This window comes from Delphinapterus leucas, chromosome 15 (assembly GCF_059928025.1).
Source record: "Delphinapterus leucas isolate spDelLeu-1000000601 "Yukka" chromosome 15, BTC_Dleu_Yukka2, whole genome shotgun sequence".
NCBI lineage: Eukaryota > Metazoa > Chordata > Mammalia > Artiodactyla > Monodontidae > Delphinapterus > Delphinapterus leucas.
This window is the reverse complement of record NC_143143.1, coordinates 13101350-13118012: the sequence shown is the minus strand read 5'-3', so window position 1 is coordinate 13118012 and position 16663 is coordinate 13101350.

Here is a 16663-nt window from a genome sequence, read left to right as displayed (position 1 = left end):
TTCCCAGTGGCTGGTGGTTCCGCCGTGGCAATATTTTAATGCCACATTTCCAGTTCTAGTTTGACATTCTGCTTCGGCCCAAGGAGCAGCTTTTGTGGAGCGCAGTGCGGGGCATTGCAAGTCCCGCCAGAGAGCAAGGTCACCACACTGGGCCTGCCAGTCCCTCCCCCGGCCTCCCCTCCTGTCCCCACTGACCTGATCAATATGCTCAACATTGGTTTCAGAGTCAGAATCCCTAGTGCAGAGCGAATATGACCGGGTCCCTGGCACAGTGCCGGGCGCTCTGCATAGGGAACTTCATCTCACCTTTACGACAAGCCAGCAGGGTAAGCGCTCCCCTGGTCACGGGCAGGAGGCTCAGATGGAGAAGTCATCACAGCCCCAGATCCACACTTGCACTTGTCTGATTTGGACGTCCCTGCCTTCTCCAGTCGGCCTCCTTTCAAGGTGGTGGGGCCTCCTGGTTGAGTGCTGGGGCTGTTCCTTGAACTGGTCAGCTAATACCTGTGCCTCAGTTTCCTCATCTGTAAGATGTAGATACTGTGAGGACTGCAGGGATTAACAGAGAGGGTGCTTGGAGCAGTTCACAGTAAGCGTTCGATTACGATGCTACTGCCAGTGGAGCACGGGGCCAGGTACGGATGTCTTGGGGGGGGGATGTCACCTAAAGCTGCTTCAGTCTCCATTACAAGTGTGCCTGAGGCCTAAAAAGGAAGCCATGAGCCCTTCGTATCCAGAGCCTGGAATCGGGTGTGCCGTTCTGGTATGCATTACCCATGTCATTTAACCCCTTTGAGCCTCCGTTTCTGCATCCATCGGATGGGGACAATGCTCCCGGTCCTGTTTGCCTCACGAGATTGAGACAGTGGCACCACTGACAGCTGAACAGCATCATGTTCTTATTATGTGATAATGAGGGTGATGAAGAGGGACAAAGGAACCCATAGGGCGCGGGGTGCAACCTCCACTCCCTTTGGGTGCCCCGGTCCTAAGTGTGGTGTCTGCAGCCGCTCAGCATGCCTGGCAACCTCAGCCACGGCTGTGCAGGGCATCTGAGAAGGTACAGAGTCTTGCCCAACCTTTCCATTGACCCGAATCAACCCATTCTCCACTTCCCCTACGCTGAGCTGATACCTAAGTGTGGGAAGCGATACTGGTTTGCCCTTGGCCAAGAAGGCTCTCATCTCCTCCCATCTCGGCCTCCGGGATCTCCTGCTCGTCCTCCAAGGCCCACCTCCAATGCTGCTTCCTCAAAGAAGACTCCCTGAGCCTTCCTCAGGCACCACTTCTTCCCTGTGCTCCGTCACGCCAGGCCCACACTTCAGGGATTGGCCACCATGCCAGCAATCCATCATGGGCCCAGGAAGTGGGTCATCCCTCCCAGGCAGAGGTCAGCAGTGCTGGGCTTGCCTCTTCAGCCTCCCACACACAAGGCCAACTCCTGAGACTTCAGGTGGGACACGGAAGTGGGGCTTTACCGGCATTTCTGTGGCAACCATCGACCAAGTCTCTCTTTGTTGCTTTGACACAGGTATAACTTGTCCTCTCAAACTTTCCCCCAACTAAGGCCCGATCCTGGCTATAGACTGATGCTCAGTTCTCCTCAGATGAGAGGAGATGGCACCCTCTCTTGTAACATACACGGGGGACCAGGAGCACTGCAGTAGGCCCACAAAAGAGATGTTTAAGTACAAGAAGCAGCCAATGCCACTGCTGAGGAGAAATGATGCACCTAATGTCTAATGTCTAGAAAGGGGGCCAAGGTAAAATGGGTCATATTGTAGCCCAGTGGGATTCAACCCTATCTGCACATGACAATCACCTGGAAGAGCTTAAATATGGCAACAAAAACAACCAATCAAAACAAACCTCTGGGGTGGGACCCAGACACACTGTTTTTTTGTTTGTTTTGCTTTGTTTTATTGAAGTCTAGTTGATTTACACTGTTGTGTTAATTTCTGCTGTACAGCAAAGCGATTCAGTTATACATATATATACATTCTTTTTTTAAATATTCTTTTCCATTATGGTTTATCATAGGATATTGAATATAGTTCTCTGTGCTATACAGTAGGACCTTGTTGTTTATCCTTTTTATATATAAAAGCTTACATCTGCTAACCCCAACCTCCCACTCCATCCCTCCCCCAGCTCTCTCCCCCTTGGCAACCACAAGTCTGTTCTCTATGTCTGAGAGTCTGTTTCTGTTTCGTAGATAGGTTTTTTTCTGTCATATTTTAGATTCCACATATAAGAGATATCATATGGTATTTGTCTTTCTCTGTCTGACTTACTTCATTTAGTGTGGTAATCTCTAGGTCCATCCATGTTGCTGCAAATGGCATTATTTCATCCTTTTTTATGACTAATATTCCATTGTATATGTGTACCACGTTTTCTTTATCCATTCATCTGTTGATGGACATTTAGGTTGTTTCCATGTCTTGGCTATTGTGAGTAATGCTGCTATGAACATAGGGGTGCGTGTATCTTTTTGAATTACAGTTTTGTCTGGATATATGCCCAGGAGTGAGATTGCTGGATCATATGGTAATTCTATTTTTAGTTTTCTGAGGAGCCACCATACTGTTTTCCATAGCAGACACGTTGTTTTTTAAAGTTCCCGGATGATCTCGATGCACAGTGAGGGGGACCCTCATTCTTGAGTTCTAGAATCACTCTCTCATCTCTCCAAACTGGAGGCAGGAGTACAAGGACTTGTCCTATGGCTGCAGAACATAGGAGGGTCAGCATGCATCCCAGGCAGTGTCTACAGCCGGTCAGAGTGGGTCAGGATGGCTACTTCCACAAGGGTGCATATTGCAAAACCAGGCAATTCAGTGGGAAGTTTGAAACACAGGAGATTGAAAGGGTGCCGGAGCAGAGGTGGGAGATCAAGATCCCAGACCAGTCGTTACTTTCCCCTGTTGGTAAGGCAGGGATAAATAATACACATCCTGCCTGTCTCTCGGGGTGTTTATGGCTCCTGAATGAGGATGCAGATAGAAATATACATTGCAACGTATAAGGCTTTGTACAATGATGAATTATTATGTTGGATTAAAGTCACTGCTCTGCTGGTTTTGTGGGCATAAAATACATTCGCCATAAAAACAAACAGTTGTAAGAGAAATTCCTCTTGTTAGACCAATTTTTACCTAGAAACCGGGTCTATAGGCATCATTGGACCCAGCCTACAGACACACTTAAATTGCTCCATTCCAACCCCTTGCAAAGTGAACCACACCAACGCAGCTACTTCATCGAACCCCAAGCAGCCAGTTAAACGAAGGGGAATTTTGTCTTAACCAAAGCCAAGTGGAACTGAAAAGGCAGACCTAACACACTGGTGGGGGGGTCAACCTCTCTACCAATTGCTTGATCAGTGAATCTCTGCCTCATCTACCTTATTTGCCTCTGTCAAGAGCCAGCTGTGTAGAAAAGGCGGGGGTGCAGGTGCCGAGTGAGAGCAGGGCAGGCTGGCAGTCCTGAGCCTCTTATCGGGGAAGCAAAGAGCAAAGGGGCCCCTCCGGCCTGTTCCCTGGGCTGCACCCAAGGGGATAATAAAATTTCTAGATAAGCTCGGGCCTCCAAGAGGAGAAGCAGCCTCTAACCCATTCCCTGGGCAGAACCCAAGCAAGTGGCCCAAACTTGGGTCTGCCAGGCCCATTGTGTTGGGGCAGAAGCCGAATCGACCAGAGGTGTGTAACTGGGCAGACTGGCCATGATGGGATCACAGCAGGTCCCATATTCCGGGTTGCAGCACAGAAGTGTCATGAACACACATATCGAGAGGAGCCTGAAGCAGACGGTCCAAGGGCCCAGAAACTGGGGCACAGTGGAATGTCCCCCACGGACCCAAAGATGGCTGAAGAGGGGGAGTGAGAGCTGGTGGACCCAAGGGGGGTGGACGGATGATCAAGAACCAGAGGGACACAAGGATGTCCCAGCCCATGCAGATGGCGACACCAAGAGCCACAGGCCTCCTGCCTGATGCCCCCCTCCCAGCTGACACCTCTGGCCTCTGAGAGCCCTGGCGTCTGGACACAACCTCAAGGAAACGGGAAACTCAGACTTGACGGAGGTGATGTCTTCTGCCACTGGGTGGCATGGGAACTTGACATAGAAATTACATTCAGTTATGAGAAAATAAAACGCAATTTCTTACAGGAGGAATTCGTGGCTGGGATTCATACCCACTTTGTGGGCACACTTGGGAAAATGCATTCACCTCCCCCTGTTCCCACCCCACCCCCAGGGGAAACCTGCAGCTCTCTGGCTGGAACATTGATTTGCTTTGCCAGTTGCATCGTTTGTCAAGATGTCAAGAGCTCCAGGCCCTGGAAGCAGCTGCAATGCAGTGGAAGGAGGTGGTTGGGGGGGGGGGGGGCTGTGAGTCTTCTCAGACCTTCCTCAGGGGCCAGGGTGGAGAGGCTTTCAAACTGGCCACCTGCTGCCAGGGGTCTGAACTTGACATTCTTCCCCAGCAAAGGGGCTCCGAGCCTCCCACCTGTCGATCCTCCAGGCATGGCCGCGGCGGCAGCTCCAGGCTGCAGCCAAACTGCATTGCTTCACGATATGAAACAATTTGGGCTGAATCTGGGCAGAACTTGACAAGGGTGCAGTTTCTCTTGGATGATTTCCTGCTTCCTGTCTGCAGCGCTTCCCTATCTTGGGCTCTCCAGCTGCCCCCTGCTGCCCACAGGCTGCCCTCAGACACCTCACCTCTGTCCCCTGTGACAGCCAAGTTGACACCCACAGCCCTGACCTCCCCCACGTGCATATACAGACATGTATACACAAGCGCCTACTTATGGCCTCCCCCGTCTGGAGCAGAAGTGAGCAGTACTTCTTCACCCCGACTTCCCCAGACAAGTAAGTAAATGGCACCACTCTTCACCTGGCAACTCAGGCCAGAAACCTAGGAGTCAGTCTTGATGCTTCTCCTACCATCACCAGACTGCTCCCCATTTCCAACCCAATCCTGTCAACTCTTCCTCCGAAACATTCGTTCATTCATCCCAATTCATCCACTTCCTGCTCACTCCTCAGTCACCTCCCAACTTCAAGTCATCAGCATCTCTTCCCTGGACTATTGCAGGAAGTTCCTACCTGGTCTCACTTCTTCTGATCCTGCACCTACAATCCCTTCTCACAGAGCAGCTGGTGAAATTGTTTAAAATGTCCACGTGATCCCACCACCATCTTGCTGGAAACCCTCTAGTTGTTTTCTTTGGTGTTAGAATAAAATCCACACTCTCAGCATGGCCTGCAGGCCTCCAGGATCTGGCCTCTGTCCTCCTCACAGACCACCCTCTGGCCATTCTGCTCTCCATTCCCTCTGCTCCAGACACCCTGACCCTCTGTCTCTTCCTCAGAAACACCAAGCCTGCTCCCTCCTCTGGGCCTGGTAGCTGGTGGCTCCTATATGTAGAAGATTCTCCCACAGGTCTCTTGGCAGCTTCTTCTCATTGGTCAGGTCTTAGGGCAGGTAGTACCTTCTCAAAGCTTCCTCGACCATTCTGTCTAGAGCAAGCCCCTTCCCTTTTCTTCTCTCTCTGATCCCTAGAACAGGACACACATGCTGGGGTGCCAAAGATGATACAAAGAGGTACAAGAAGAAAGTGATAGACTTCCATTTATATTACTTTTTACTCCATTTTTATATTTAAACATTTTTTATGTCTTTAACGTTTATCTATTTTATTTATTTATTTATTTTTGGCTGCGTTGGGTCTTCGTTGCTGTGTGCGGGCTTTCTCTAGTTGTAGTGAGCGGGGTCTACTCTTCGTTGCGGTGCGTGGGCTTCTCATTGCAGTGGCTTCTCGTTGCAGAGCACGGGCTCTAGGCACGCAGGCTTCAGTAGTTGTGGAATGCGGGCTCAGTAGTTGTGGCACATGGGGTTAGTTGCTCCGCGGCATGTGGGATCTTCCCGGACCAGGGCTTGAACCTGTGTCCCCTGCATTGGTAGGCGGATTCTTAACCACTGCGCCACCAGGGAAGCCCTACTCTATTTTTATAACATTTTTATTTTGTGTATATTTTATAATGCATTAGTACAGTGGCACGTGAGTGTTATTTATAAACCACTACATGTGTGTCTAAATGTGTGTTTATGGCAAGTGTCCAAAAAATGTTGATAGATACGTACAATCAAAAGAGTTGGGGCGGGGGTCTTCCCTGGTGGCGCAGTGGTTGAGAGTCCGCCTGCCGATGCAGAGGACATGGGTTCGTGCCCCGGTCCGGGAAGATCCCACGTGCCGCGGAGCGGCTGGGCCCGTGAGCCATGGCCGCTGAGCCTGCGCGTCCGGAGCCTGTGCTCCGCAACGGGAGAGGCCACAGCAGTGAGAGGTCCGCGTACCGCAAAAAAAAAAAGAGTTGGGGGACTTCCCTGGCAGTCCAGTGGTTAAGACTCCACGTTTCCACTACAGGGGGCACAGGTTCAATCCCTGGTCAGTGAACTAAGATCCCACATGTGGCGTGGTGCGGCCAAAAAGATAAAATAAAAACTTTAAAAAAAAAAAAAAGAGTTGGGAACTGCTATTCTACTCTACCTCCCTATTTTATTGTCTTCTTGTCACTTAACACTAAACAAATGTTTCTTTTGTTTGTTGTTTCTCTCTCTCTTTCCCCTAGAAGGGAAACTCCATCCAAGATCCATCTCTCTTGTTCACGCTGTGTTATCTGTGTGACCAGCTCTTATAATAAGTTGAGCACGTAGTGTGTATTCAATAATATTTGCTGACTGATTGAATGAATGCATAAACAGAGCCTTCCCCAGGACTTAGTAGAAGGACATCCAGCTAATTGTATATCTTTCCACTCTCAGGATAGTGGCAAATAATGTCATAACGGGATGCCTGCAGGACAAGACTACTCACAGAAAAACTGGTAAGTTTCCAGATCCTTCTCTGCATCCACCTACGGAATCAAAATGCTTTCAAGTAACCAAGATTCCAGGGTCAGGAGACTAGGCCCAGGAAGTTATTTATAACAGCATGAACTAGTTTAATGCACTATGACTCCCCATGGGCGTTTGCCTCAAAAAAACATCATTTACATCAGGAGCCAGGGAGTCTAGACCCAGCTCAGCTACAAACTGTTTTTGAGGTCTTGTGTGAGCTCCCGACCACCTCCATGTTCTTAGTCATACCCTGAAAGGAGTTGGTTCACAGTGGGGTTGGTTTTTTTTTTTACCCTTATTCTTTGGAAATAATTTCAAAATTTGTAGCCAGGTTGCAAGAAGAGCACAAAGAACATGTATATATACTTTTACTGAGATATGCCTGTTATGAATATTTCCCCATTTGCTTTATCATGTACTCTCTTTTCATATATACGTGTGTGTGTATGTATATATATATATATATATATATATATATACACACACGCACACATTTTTCTCTGAATCATTTCAGAATAAGTTCCATACATTATACTAAATGCTTCTGTATGTATTTCCTGAGAATAAAGGTGCTCTCTTACAGCCACAGTGCACTTACCAACTTCAGTGAATTTAACACTGAAAACAACACTTTACCATCCAGCGCTGGATGTCTGAAACATATTCAACAGCAGTGTTCCTTCTTCACGTGCAGTCTTACCTGGAGCCCGATGCGCATCGCAGACGGAACCAGAAGGCTCACTTGGAAGAGGTAGCGCAGGGGCTGTGTATTCATCTCCTGCTGCCTCTGTAACAAATTACAGACTTGGTGACTTACAACAACACAGATTTATCATTTTATAGTTCTGGTGGTGAGAAGTCCACACTCAGCCTCCTAGGGTTAAAGTCGAGGTGTCACAGGGCTGACCCCTTCGGAGGCCCGAGGGAGAACCCCTTTCCTTGCCTCTTCTACTTCCGGTGACCGCCTGCATCCCTTGGCTCATGATCTCTTCCTTGAAGCAGTCGAAGCTCTTGCTTCCTATCCTCCTTGGACCTCCCTGCCTCCCCTTACAAGGACCCCTGGGATTACATCCAGGTCCCTCCCCGCCCCAGATAATCCAGGAGCATCTCTCTATCTCAAGATCCTTAACTTAGCCCCATATGCAAGTCCCCTTTGCCAGGAAGGTAACGTTTACAGGTTCCGGGGATTAAGAGCTGGCTGTTTTTTGGAGGGCCATCATTCCGCCTACCACAGGCCATGCAGGAGCAGGTTGTCGACTGCACAAAGGCACCAGAAATCCAGCCTGCTAAATCATTTGAGCTTTTTTGGTTCATTTGGTTGGTTTGGAATCATTTGGTTCATTTGCCAAGTCCTGTGCCCTTTCCTTTGCAAAAAGACCCTGTCTGATGCCAGGCATGTTTCCAGAGGGATGTGCCTGCCCAAAGAGGGCTGCTTTTAATAATTTGTACAAAGACTCCATGTAAGTCAGCTGGTGGCCAACCCCATCACTCCTGGTTTTTCCCTAGGTCCCCAAAGACGCCTTTTGAGCAATGCTTAAAGTTCTAGGATCTGTTTAAAGCCTCAGAACCCCACTGTTAAGACGACTTCTGGCTCGGATGTGCCACGCTTTGATACCACATCAGAATGGGCCCTGGGACACCTGGAGAAGGCAAACGTGGAAGCAGACAGAACAGTCAGGAGCCTCTGCAGTTGTCTAGATGAGATGTTGGCGGCTTGGCCCACAGCGCTGGTGGCAAAGGATGAGAAGTGGGCAGATTCAGGGTTTATTCCCAAGGTAGTGGTGCTGGGACCGGCGGATGGACGGCATGGGGAGTGAACAAAAGAAGGGATCTGAGGAACAGTCCTAGGGCTTTTCAGCCTGAGCAAAGGGGGACCTTTCCAGGGCTGGGGAGACTAGGGGAGGGAGGGAATGAGACAGGGTCTGGGTGGGGGAAACAAGGAATCAAGAGTTCTTCTGGACGTGTTACATTTGAGATGGTGGATATGTAGTGCCGGGCTGTCGTAGAGGCTGGGTGAGTGTAGCTGTAACTACAAACGCTTTCCCCTTTGGCTGCTGCCCTCCAGAGCCAGCCAAGGGCAATCCTGCTTCAGAGACAAGGCTCTGCACCCCCATTTCAATCCTGGGACAGGGGTCACCAGCCCCAGCTTTGGCATCAATATGCAGAATGGGATCTCCTCCATGGAAGATCCTTGACTTGGAGCAAGGCTGATGGATCCAGAAACTGACACCCCTTCCAGAACCATGGCCTGACTACCCTCCTCAGCACCACAGCCGTCTCACCTGGGCCATCTCTCAGGCGCACATGTAATCTGACAATTGTTATTGTCCAGAACTTCCTCTGGGCTTGACCGTTGCAAGGAAGTAGAGATGGAAGGATGAACTTAACAGTCTCGTGGGAGAGCCAGACTCTTCAATAAGTGATTTCACATACAGTATAGAGGAAAACATGCTAAGTGGATGTATAAGCAGGATGCAGTGGGAGCATACAAGGAGGACGATTCATTCTGCCTGGAAAGTTCAACCAGGAAGTGTTATTTGAGCTGACCTTGAAGGATGGTGAAGTGGCTAAGGGTCTGATCAATGGAACAGCAGAAGAGAGAAACAAGGTTGGGAAAACATGTAGCCCAGGGGTGAACAAGTGAATGGGGCCCAGCATGAGTGGCAGATTGCATCCTCCAAAGATGGCTGCACCAATATATATCCCATCCTATACTTGCTCTTCTCACAGTACAACATTGACTCTCCTCTATCAAGAGACCAGAATCTTTGTTCCCTCTTTTAAACCTGAGTGGACTTTGGACCTGCCTTGACCAGTAGATTTTGGCAGAAGTCGTACTATGCAGCTTCCAAAGCTAAATCATAAAAGGCATTGAAGCTTCTATAAGGTCTCTTGGATCATTCATTCTAGGGGAAGCCCATGGCCACGCCACGAAGACACTCAGGCAGCCCTGTGGATAGAAACGGAGCCCCCTAGGCAACAGCCAGCACCAACTCACCAGCCCTGTGAGTAAGACACCTTGCAAAGAGATCTTCCAGCCTCGGTCAAGCTTTCAGAAGATTCCAACATCTGACCTCTGACTGCGGCATGAGAGACCCCAAGCTGTTTCTGAATTCGTGACTCACGTAATCCATGAACATGATCAATTCCATTGTTTTAAGCTACTAAGTGTTGGAGCAGGTGGCTTTGCAGAAGCACCTGGAAGAATTATAATAACTGGAAGCACCTGGAAGAATTATCGAGAACAGCGCACGTCCTGCTAAGGAGTTTGTTTTCGTCTTTACAAAACTGAGCACTACTACTATTTTCTGGATGGAGAGTTATGTGATTCAGCCTATATATCTCAGAAAGACCATTTTGACAGCTTGAAAGATGGAATGGAAAGATGAGAGGGGAGAATGGAAAGAGCAACCAGTGAAGGCAGTGAAGCTGTGGTAAGAATCTAGGGAAGAGATGAAACTTCACGTTGAGCACAGGGAAGGAAAATGGCCAAGACATTGGGGGTTGGGAGGTCAGTAGAGTGGTGAATGACTGAGAATGTGGAAAGAAAGGGAAAGTTGGAAGAAGGATGGTGTTGATAGTGATCCTGAGGGGCTAGCTTGGTAGACCAGAAGGATGGTAATTCATTGATGGGATAAGGTTAGGAGGGTGTGTTCATTTAACAAATGGTATGGCTTCATGTAAAGCAAGGCTCACACTTTGGCCTCTTCCTAGAGCTATTAGCCTTGTTTCCTCTTGGCTATTCACCCCTTGTCTGCTGGAGTGTGGCCACCCCACCAAAGTCCTGTGCATCTCCAGGGCCACTTAATTAGATATCCTAGCTTTGGCACTCAGCCTCACTGAGCCAGAGTAGGTAGCCCACTTCGGCTGCTTAATTTTCCTCTGTCATCTTTCTTTCCCAAACACTTCTAACCCTTCAACAAGTCCTCTCAGCTCTACCTCCAGAATATAACTGCTACTCTTCTCGGCAGATACGTTTTCCCAAGCCATCATCGTATTTTACCTAGAAAACTGTTGCCTTCTCCTAACTGGTCTCTTTTTCTTGTTTTGTTTTGTATTGTTTTGCTTAATAGAGATCAGATCATGTCACCCCTGTGCTTAAAATCCTCCCCTTGGCTTCCCATTGTGCTTGAAATAAAACCCAAACTCTGCCCCAAGGCCTCTGACGCTGTGTATCTGGCCCCATCTCTCTGACTCTTCTTTGATAGTCTCCTAGTTGACCACTCTGTCTGGCCCCACTCACCCTCTTTCTGGTCTCCAAACGTGCCAAGCTCCCTCCTGCCCCAGAACCTTTGCACTTTCTCTCTTCTTCATCCTGAGCCTCCTTCCCAAAGTTGGGATTTGGAAAAGGACCCAATAAAAGCTCTCCTCTTCCCAATTCGAAACTGAACAAACAGAGAAATAAGTTAAATAACAAAAGAAGATCAAAATGTCCCTTTTATGACTAATAAAGGCCAGGTTGGAGGATATAGCTTCAGGTGAAGACACAATGACCTGCAGACCCCAGGACCAGCACAATCTCTCCACTCAGACCCAACCTCTCCGCACAGACAGGTCTTGCCAAGGTGAGACTGGGAGCATGGAGGAAGAGGGGAGAAGCCCTGCACCCCAGAGCAGCTTGCTCCCCAGATGGAGAAGGAGACGATAATAAGGGGTGGGGAGCTGAGGAAGGGCTAGGGATGTCTGGTTGATTCTTCCCAGCTCTACTATTCCCATCAGCCCCTCTACTGGCCCTGGGTGTGGTGAAGAAAGGCAGAGAAAAAGCAGGAGTGGGATGCCACACCAGGAGTGGAGAAAGTGTCTCCCCCAGGAATCACTGTCTCCGAAAGCTCATCTCATCCTCATTTTTCAGGTCTCAGAGAGGCCTTTGCTTTTCACTCCATAAAGAGATTCTCCCCTGGGCTTCCCTGGTGGCGCAGTGGTTGAGAGTCCGCCTGCCGATGCCTCGGTCCGGGAAGATCCCACATGCCGCGGAGCGGCTGGGCCCTTGAGCCATGGCCACTGAGCCTGCGCGTCCGGAGCCTGTGCTCTGCAACGGGAGAGGCCACAACAGTGAGAGGCCCGCGTACCGCAAAAAAAATAAAAAAGAGACGCTCCCCACCCTCACCTCCAACACGCACTCAGCCTCTACTCCCATCTTTACTCACTTTAGTTATTCCTTTGCATTCCGTGGATGATCAGTCATCACCACAAGAACATAAGCCCTGTGAGGTCTGTGGCCTGTTGTCTCGCTCACCCCCGCAACCCCAGTGCTTAGGATAGGACCTGGCACATAGTAGGTGCTCAACAGTGATTTTTTTAATGAATTGAAGAGACAAGAGCAGGAATCCCTGAGCCTAAATCCCTTTAGTCGTGGTGGGCTGGAGTCAGGGGCTGGGGCGAGGGTTGGGGGGCTCCTGGGCCTCTCAGTACCCAAAGGATATCCTCCCAGAGCTGGTGGGAGCAGTGGTCCCGTGAGAGCGTGCCTGCTGATTGCAGACTTTACTACCAGTCTGGAAGCATTAAGCCCCTTCTTAGGAAGCGTGGATACTATTTTAAGAGACAATTTGCAACTGGCTACCATGACGACAATGTCTCACCTATTTTCTTTGCTCGGAGACTCGGAGCACTAAAAATGCTGTGCAGTGTAATTGGTTTCTTCAGCTTGGGGTCTAAGCTTTCTCGGGTGGGTTATGTTCCAAATGAAAAGGAACAGCAAGATAAACCATTGCCCCCTGCTTCCTCTCTCAGAGAAAACCAGCTCTTCCTGGCTTCTGCCAACCCACTGGAGGTGGCAATGATGCAGAAGCCACAGCCCTGGAACACTTTGGAAAAGGCCTCTTCTTTAGGTCTGAGAGAGGAAGCGGGGACAGGGTGGGAAGCCAAATGCCTGCAGGGCAGCCGGCCTATCAGGGTCAGTGATGCGGTCTGAGAGTATCTGATGGGTCCTCTGCCCCAACCCAAGTGAGGCTCTCCAGGGTCTCCCCAGTCTCACTCCGCAGAAGGCAGGCGTCGCCGTGGACGCGACCCCGTTCTCCACGTGCGTGCTGAACATCTTCTCCGTAGAGGAGTGAAGACGGACGTCGCGGGACAGCATGCGCACCCCCACACCAGGGGTGCAGAGTCTGAAAGGAGCAGGGGAAAGAAGGAAGCTCTGGGGCTTTTAGGAACGAGGATGTCAGTGTCTCCTTTTCATAACAAGGGCAGGACAGGGAAAGTCCACCCGCAGCCCCCTGCCAACATCCAAAGTCCCCAGACACCAGTCCCTCCAGCCTCTCAAATACTGGCTCTCATTTTCAATCTGTGGAGAAGGGGAAAGGCTAAAGAATTCCTTTTCATTTCACTCCATTAATAACTAAGCGGCACGGCCTGAAATATTTATGGCCCTGAGCACAGAGCCCGCCCTGGGCACGGCAAGGCGGATCGTGGTGATTTGTAAGGCTGCTGTCTCGGCCCTCTCAGAAGGGGCAACGAAATGGCTTTGGTGGCCAGGAGGGGCCAGCGATGACCAGGGCAGCCTCCCGGCGTGTGCTGTCTTCCCCGGGGAGCCTGGGGACAGAGGGCTTCCTCCACCTCCCAAAACGTGTGTGTCTTCTGAGAGGTGTGGCCAGTGTCTGCAGCTGACAGAGGTCTCTGCCCTCCATCTGCCCTTCTGCTTTGTAACACAGAGGCGGGACCAAGGAGACCTCCCACCTTATGTAGAAATGAACTCAGAATGGCTCACAGATCTAAATATAAAATGGAAAACTTTTAGACACAAGAGAGAATTTGCATGATCTGGGGTTGGAGAATGAGTTCTTAGACATGATAACCAAAAGTCTGATCCACGTAAGAAACAAAGTGATAAATTGGAAACACATCAAAATTTACAATTTTTGCTCTGCAAAAGACACGGTTAAGAGAATTCAATGACAAGCTACAGACTGGAATACGATATCTGCACCTGCCCTGGTAGCTAATGGTAGCCACGTAAATACAATCCTAGCCAATGCAATACGAAGCCAGAGAGGTTCTGGAGAAGATTCCTCCTCTCTGATAGAAAGGTGGAAGTTCATGAGAATATTCTTTCTTTTAGCACCTTGGCTACCACCCATTATTTCCTGCCTTTGGTAAGTGATGCTCAGAACTGCAGCCACCATCATGCAATCATGAAAATCTATATGAGAGTCACAGAGATTCAGATTCAAAACACCCTGACCTGTTTGAGATGATGACCTAGCACCACAACTGCCTGCTTCCAGACTTATGTTGTGAGAGATCATTTCAAATGCCTTTGTTCTTTAATCACTATTAGTCCAGTCCTCTGTTACTTTGGGGTGAGGGTGTCCTAACTGATACAGAAACAGGGTTACTCCTTTCTTTGGCCCCTCCTCATACGCCACACCAGAGGAGAATTCAGGGTGCCTGGGAAGACTCTCATCTCCTCTGCTGGGTGCTCCAGGATTGAGCACTGGGTACTCCGGGGGGGGGGGGGTACTGTTCACTCCCAGCCTTTCTGTGCTGTGTGAGTGGAATCCCGAGCAGTCTGTAGGTTTGCATCCCTGCAACCCCTGTTGCAATAGAACTCAACCCTGCCTAAGCTGAGCAAAAATAGAGGTTTTTTGGAACAATACCAGGGCAGCACATACCATGAAAGGATGTGCACAACAAGTTCCCAGCAAACACAGGAAGCAGAGCTCTGGGAACCTCAGCAGCGGGAGTCCACAGACCTTCTCTCTAGGATGCTGCCATAAAATGACTCCTGCTACCTCTTTCCGTCACTTTGCATCTCAGTTTGAGGTTCAGACTCCCGGGAGAGAGAATCCAGTGGCTGAAACTTGGTCCGGTACTCACCTCTTAGAAAATTCAGCGTGGCCAGTAGCAGAGAGGGTTTATCAGTCAAGCCTCACCCACAGCCTACCGCTATAATCAGGGATGGACCACAAGACCCCAGGGAGTGGGGTCTGCCTTTAGGAAAGCGTCGAGGAAGACATGCTGCAAAGAAAAGCCAGACCTGCAGTAACATTGCCTTCTTAAAACGGTGGTCATGGCTGCGACTCTAGGACCACTTGACTGTATCCTCATTAGCCCACGGAAGAACCCGGACCCAAAGGGCTGGGCTTTGTCCCCACATCTTATCCCTGCTCCCAATGGAGGCAACCCATTGGCACCAGATGGGCCTGCAATGGGAAAGCCATCGGGGGGTTCAACAGGGGACCGCATAGGGTCTAATGTAGACTTTGAAATCACCCTGACTGCTGTGCAGGAATGGGTAGTCACGAGGAGGTCCAGGGAGACCAGCTGGGAGATGGACAGAGGGAGCGAGGAAGAGAGGAAGATGGTAGTGAGTTTGCAGAGAAGGAATGGCTTCCATTTCTGATGGATGGTCAGGGTGAGCACGGGAAAGGGAACTGAGTTCTGGCGTGAGCACCTGCGGAGGTAAATATTGCCGTCCACGGAGAAGCGTAAGCAGGGGACAGAGGCAGTGCGTTTGGGTGAATGCTGAGATCTCCACACATATTAGATTAAGAGGCCTGTCCCAGGTGATGTCAAGTGGAAAGCCCAGAGCTCCGGGTCCAGCCCAGAAATGGCTATTTGGGAGTCAACAGTACTTAGCCCAGGGAAAGGATGTAATCACTGGGGAGAGAGACGAGAACAGGAGGACAAGAGCACCCGGGGTGAGCACTGAGGGCTCCATTCCTGCAGGAGAAGCTGCCCCGGAGGGAGAAGGGAAACAAGAGAGTGTGGGGTGCTGGAAGCCAGGAGGAGGGCAGCTTCATTTACACCAATTCTGCTGTGACTTCAGGGGTCCTTGGGGGTTTGATACTATGCTTCTGCATGCAAAACTCCTATGCAGCCATTGGCAACCCACATCAGCCCCCTCTGGAGAACAGACACCCCGCTTGCACCTACTGCTGGCTTCTTCCCATCCACCCAGCATCTCAGTGGGGAGGGAATAAAACCTCAGAAGGCCACTGAAGAAAGAGCCCCCAACCTTCCCAGCCTATACCTACCCTATCCACTTCGCTCCAAGGATTCGTTATAATTTTTTAGCAACTGAGCAAAGAAAGAGGAATTTGAGGCTCGACTGTTGAGCTGGCTTTGCAATTACCTCCCCTCCTTGAGCTCCCTCCACTCCCCTCCTTGAGCTCCCCCACTCCCCTCCTTGAGCTCCCCCCACTCCCCTCCTTGAGCTCCCCCCACTCCCCTCCTTGAGCTCCCCCCACTCCCCTCCTTGAGCTCCCCCACTCCCCTCCTTGAGCTCCCCCCACTCCCCTCCTTGAGCTCCCCCCACTCCCCTCCTTGAGCTCCCCCACTCCCCTCCTTGAGCTCCCCCCACTCCCCTCCTTGAGCTCCCCCCACTCCCCTCCTTAAGCTCCCCCCACTCCACTCTTTGAGCTCCCCCCACTCCCCTCCGTGCTTCAGGGAAACTCAAGCTGTCCGTCCTCCAGCACAGCGGGGCCTCCTGACTGCACTGAGCACGCGCATGACACCCGGGCCCTGGCCGGCTGTGCCACCCTAAGAAGAGAAAGTGCAGATGGTCTTTGGCTCAAGGAATACTGTGATCTCAGCAGCCAAACTGCTTAGGGCGTTTAACAGGAAATTGGGGCCAAGTAACAGCATTTTGTCTTGGCCGGCCCTCAGAGTTTTTCTGGTAGCTTAATTTTAAAATTGAAGATAAAAAGTGCTTTAGCATTCGAGAAACCAAGAAGAGGGAGCCTATTTCCTTTCTGTCTATGACATTCAGTAGCTGAACTGGACCTCGGGAGGATGCAGAGCCCATGGCCTTTGGAAGACGTA